General features: G+C 42.1%; 1 non-coding gene across 1 annotated transcript; it reads left to right on the top strand.

Moving 5' to 3' along the window:
- Positions 1-2,470: 2,470 nt before the first annotated feature.
- LOC120271327 lies at positions 2,471-2,576 on the top strand. Its single transcript, XR_005539941.1, has one exon. It is a non-coding gene; the product is annotated as a small nucleolar RNA R71 (small nucleolar RNA).
- Positions 2,577-5,994: the final 3,418 nt, after the last annotated feature.

Consider the following 5,994-nt stretch of genomic DNA (forward strand, 5'->3'; position numbering starts at 1 on the left):
TAGCTTGAATACGAGGAGGTTAGCACACATTCCCGCATCTCAAACCCGACCTATGTCTTCGTGTTTGAACCTTAGCAAGATTTCCTCCAATTTGGTGCATTTATGACCCACATTGGCTTCTTTCTTTCATATTCAGCCTCACAACCCTACCTGCATGAAGGTAACATAAATACATACATATTAGCCTTAAAACCTGAGAAAAGTGATGCTCAACACAAGGAAAGAACACTTCATATTCTTATTGCACAAACACTTATCAATGAGTTCCAATCTTGGAGACTTGATTGTATAAATACTCCCCAAGAGTGACGCTAGGGTTGAGAGTTTTTCTTGGTAACTCTTGTGAGTGAGTGACACACCATGAGAGTTAGACAAAGCTAGATTGGAGAGGGTTGAGAGGGTGAGTCGAGAGGTAGCAGAGCTTCCCCTTTCCCCTCCGGTGTGATCTATCCTACCTCTACATTCCAATAGTTCTTTGCGACCATAGTAGAGTGAAAGGGCTAAGGGATGCCCTTCCACTGGGGATTAGTTGCGAGTGCAACGGAGTGAAGCGTTGAAGTGATTTTAGCACATAGGGGTTAATTGTGGCTAGGGATCTTTCACCTGGACCAAAGGGTTAGGTCTATACATAGGAATAGGGTTTACCACTTGGAATCCCTAGAGCTCATTGCAATTCTATGCAAGTGTGAGGTTGAGAGGTTATTCAATCTCTCCTCCGGGACATGTATAGAGTTAGGCATTGTTGACCTTAGATTTGGGATCATGTAATTAAGGATTTCCACACCTCATTGTTGCATCAATTAGGAAGACTAACAGAGGGTTCTTGTACTTATAACGATTTTTCTAGGCGGATCAATATCCGGGTACCCCATCTTTATCGATTGCCTTACTTTGTCCTTTACTTGTGCACTCTATCTTGTTGTTTTTATTTTTGTTATTTCATATTTTATCACACTTATCACTATTCATCTTTCATATTAGTTAAGAAATAACTTAAGTGTCTTTATTCCCAACTCTATAGATGCGATACCCACTTATCTGGGATTATTACTTTGACACCCATGCACTTGTGGTTTACACGCATATACGGACGTGTCACGCATCCTCATCGATGTCTAGCACGACAAAGTCAACCAAAAAATGTACTTGTCCATCTTGACAAGCACGTCTTCAATGATACCCCTCAGATGTCTCACCGTTTGGTCTACCAATTGTAAAGTCATCCGAGTAGGCCCAAGCCTAGCTTTTGAAAGGTGTATGGCATGACGTTGATACTATCCCCTAAGTCCACCAATGCCATTTCTTCACCTAGATTGCCAATATTACACGGAATGATGAAGCTTCTCGGGTCTTTCTTCTTGTTTGGCATGTTCTTTTGCTACACTGCCAAGCACAAAGCATCTAGAATCACTGAAACACTCTCTTCTAACTTCCTCTTGTTAGTCAAGAAGTCCTTGAAAAATTTTGCATACTTAGGCATTTGGGCCAATGCCTTAACAAAAGGAATATTGATGTGGAGTTGCTTGAACAAACTCAGGAACTTCTTGTACTATTCATCCCTTTGATCATTCTTCAATCTAGAGGGATAAGGGATTCTTAGTTTGAAAGGTGGGGATGCCACCTCCTTCTCTTTGGTTGTTCCCTCCTTGACATCTATAACCTCGGGTGCATGTTCACTTGGCTTCTCATTCGGAAGCCTACCTTTAACCTCACCACCACTTCTCAAAATGATCGACTTCACATGCTCTCTAGGGTTGGTCTCGGTATTTCTCGGCAACCTTCCTTGTGGCCTTTCTGATAAAGACTTCACAATATGCCCCACTTGATTTTTAAGATTGTGCAAAGAGGCGGTATGGTTGTGAAGTGTAGCCTCAACTGATTGAAATCTTGTATCCGACATTTGCACAAACTTAATCAAGGCCTTCTCCAAATCGATCGTTCGGGTCTCCAAACCTGAAACTCTATTTTCCATGTTTGGGGCTTGCTGTTGTTGGAAACCCAGTGGCCCCATTGCCTTTCGTGGACTTTATGCCATTACCTACTAATCCGGATTGTAGGTGTTGTTGTATGCATTTCCTTGAGTCCTTATGCCATTACCTACAAATCAATGTTCTCAACCAAAGATGCATCACAAATAGAGATCGGGCAATCGGAGTGAGCATGTCCTCCACCACCCCCGGTGCAAGTAGTTATGGCCGCCACTCTATTCAAAGTTAGAAGATCTAACTTCTTACTCAATGATTCCACTTGAGCCGTCAATGAGGTTACTACATCTATCTCATGGAGGCCGGCCACCTTTTTCTTCTCCCTAGCATTCCATTGGTAGCTGTTTAACCCCATTTCTTTAATTAGTTGACGGGCCTCACCGGGGGCCTTTCTACCTAAGGTACCTCCTGCTGCCACATCCAAGAGTTGCCTTGTACTCTAATTCAAACCGTTGTAAAAAGTCTGAACAATCATCCACTCCGGGAATCCGTGTTGCGGGCACTTTCTCAGGAGCTCCTTGAACCTTTCTCACGTCTCAAATAGAGACTCTAATTCCAACTATACAAAGAACGAGATCTTATTCCTAAGCTATGCGAAATTTATGGGAGGGAAATAACGGGCCAGAAAAGCTTCTACCATCTCCTCCCATGTGGTAATCGAGGCTCTAGGTAATGAGTGTAGCCACTGCTTTGCTCTCCCCTTTAGGAAAAATGGGAAGGCTCTCAACTTGATGGCATCATCCGTTACTCCATTTATCTTCAACATATCACACACCTCGAGAAAGTTTTCTATATGACTGTTTGGATCCCCATCGGCCAAACCATTGAACTGTGTGGATTGCTGGAACATGTGGATGAATGTCGGCTTCAGCTCGAAGTTCTGAGATGTTATAGGGGGATGCACAATCCTCGATTTTGTCCCCAACACTGTAAGTCTGCCATAATCGGACAATGTTCGCTATTGCTCATTTTGTTCTGCCATGTTTTCAGACTCTTCTACTTCCAAATCAGCTAGATTAGACTGTTCTTGCACAGGTTCTTTCCCTTTTCTTCTAAGTGTACGTTTGAGCTCGGGATCTCCTTCAATCAATATTGAGGGGTTTCATCGGGTCATAACCTTGAGCTGCACCAAAAAGAAAGAAAAAGAAGTCAGAATGATGATAGAATAAGAAGATATTAAATAGAATGAATGAATGAATAGCTAAGAAAACAAAGTGCAAAGTATCTCTAAACTCCTACTCAACGGCAACGGCGCCAAAAAACTTGACAAACGCCCTTTGCGTATATCCCGCAAGTGCACACGGTCATCGAAGTAATAATTCCATATGAGTGGGTATCGTATCCACAGAGAGTAGGAAATAAAAACACTTAATTTGTTTCTCAACCATATGAAAAGTGAATTATGATATGTGTGACAACATATCAAATAACAAAAGTAAAAACAACAAGAAAGAGAGCACAAGTAAAGGAGAAGGTAAGGCAATCGATAAAGATGGGGTACCCTAATATATTTCCGCCTAGGACAATCGTTTCAAGTGCAAGAACCCTCTATTATGCTTCCTAACTAATGCTATAGTGAGTCGTGGAGATCCTTTAATGCATGGTCCTAAATCTAAGGTCGACCTTTCCTAACTCTATACATGTCCCGGAGAAGAAATTGGATAACCTCTCAACCTTGCGCTCGTATAGAATCACAAAGAGCTCTAGGGATTCCAAGTGATAAATACTCTTCCAAGATGTAGACCTAACCCTTTGGTCTAGGTGGAAGGTCCCTACCCACAATTAGGCCATAGATGCTAAGATCACTTCTGCGCTTCACTCCGTTGCACCCGCAACTAAGCCCCAGCGGAAGGTCATCTCTTAGCCCATTCACTCTACAATGACCGCAAAGAACTCAAGGAAACAGAGGTAGAATAAATTACACCAGAGGGGAAAGAGGATGCTCCGCTACCTCTTGACTCACCCGCTCAACCCTCTCCAACCTAAATTTGTCTAACCCTCGTGGTGTGTCACTCACTCACATGGGTTACCAACAAGAACTCTCAACCCTAGTGTCACTCTAGGGGAGTATTCATACAATCAAGCATTCAAGATTGGAACTCACAATAAACATCAATTAATTGAAAGCATAATAAAAAGATTCAATGAAACGAATACATCCTAGGGTTCACAAATACCCAATTACCAACTAGGGGGTTTAGTTCTACATGGAGCTAAGTACAATCAATGAAATCAAATGTAAAAACAATGAATCCATAGAAAACCACCATGATGATCATGGTGATGGTCTTGTGGAGAGTCCTCTATTCATCGCAAGGATCCTTTTGTCCCTGGCTAGGATACACATCGCCGGATCGGTGCCGACAAAAGGTCTCCCAATAACCTTCTTCCAAATGGCACGCGATGTCGGAGCCATAGAACCTCTCCAAATCCCTATCCAATATCCTTCAAAACCCTAGCCGAAGCCCTCTCTCAAGTTGGGGAAAAGATGGAAAAAAGAATGCTGAAATCGTGGTTGAAATTGGCTTTTAAAGGGTTGGAATCCGGAATCCACATGCCCCTATGAGCGCCCCTGTGGATTTTTCACACGGTCGTGTAGAATTTCCACACGCCCTTGTGGATTCTCTGTTTTCCTATTTTCTCGGCCGGCTGTGAACAATGTTGCTACAGTATTCTTACTATAGTATTTTGCTAAAGTACCAACCCAAAATACTCTCGAATCCTTGCTTTGATCGAGGTAATGCAAACGGACACATTTACGTCGTGGATCGCTTTGCTTCTTCAATAACAGACATGTTGGTGAAGATCTTGTTCTATATGCACAAGTCGGAATGCTTGAATGTGACTGTCCTTGTGCCCCTCCAAATAGTTGTGCTAACTCGAATACGATGAGATTGGCACACATTCCCGCATCTCGAACCCGACCTATGTCTTCGTGTTTGAACCTTAGCAAGATTTCCTCCAAATTGGTGCATTACGACCCACATTGGCTTCTTCTCTCATAATCAGCCTCACAACCCTGCCTGCATGAAAGTAACATAAATACACACATGTTAGCGTTAAAACCCGAGAAAAGTAATGCTCAACATAAGGAAAGAATGCTTCGCATTTTTATCACACAAGCACTTATCAATGACATTCTCAGACACTGCCAATTCGGCCTCACTAGGGCCATTACAGTGGAAGTAGGATAGCTAAGAAGAACTGAGATGCAGGTTCTATTGGCCTAATATGTTCCAAGATGTGCAGATGTTCTTGCAACATTGCAACAAATGTCAAAGAGCAGGTAACATTTCAAAAAGGAAAAAGATTGCAAAAACCTGGTGATGTGAAATCCATAAGCTCAAGGGTCATCAAGTAATACCTCTCGTGCATGCATGAGAAGGTCGTATTCCTTGGAATCCCAAGAGCTACTATTACTTTCCCCTAGATGGCAGTGTCTAATTTTAAAAAATATGGGTTTATAACTAAGTAAGAAAATTACAAAAGAGAAAACTATAAACACATGGACTAAGCCTCACCACATAAGCATGTTAAAGAATTAAGTAGCAATGAAAGTGCGAGTTCACTTGGCTAGGATCCCCTCAAGGCTACTAAAGTTAGAGGGATGCTAAAATTACAAAGGAAATGGTGATTGGGCCAGGAGACATACAACAGTAGGTTACCTCGATGGTCACTGATGAGTGCACTTTGCATACATGTTTTCATGCCCTAATTCCATCATTTTACTTGTTCTCAAGTTTACTTTTATGTATGAGCGGTGCTATGCTAGGTATTTTTGTTAAATGTGCAGGAATATGGGGGTTCAATGCAATTTGGAGTGAAATTGGGAAGAGAACGAGTGAATATTTAAAAAGAGTTCAAGTATTCAAGCTGGGCACGGGCTGGACACGCTCGTGTCATGCTCACTGAATATCTTAACCTGATGTTGATCCAGCATGAAATCTTTATAGAAGGGTGTTCTTAAGCTTGACATGGTCAGGACATGATCATGTCCATGCCACTAAAA

This window comes from Dioscorea cayenensis, chromosome 10 (genome assembly GCF_009730915.1).
Source record: "Dioscorea cayenensis subsp. rotundata cultivar TDr96_F1 chromosome 10, TDr96_F1_v2_PseudoChromosome.rev07_lg8_w22 25.fasta, whole genome shotgun sequence".
NCBI classification, from domain to species: domain Eukaryota; kingdom Viridiplantae; phylum Streptophyta; class Magnoliopsida; order Dioscoreales; family Dioscoreaceae; genus Dioscorea; species Dioscorea cayenensis.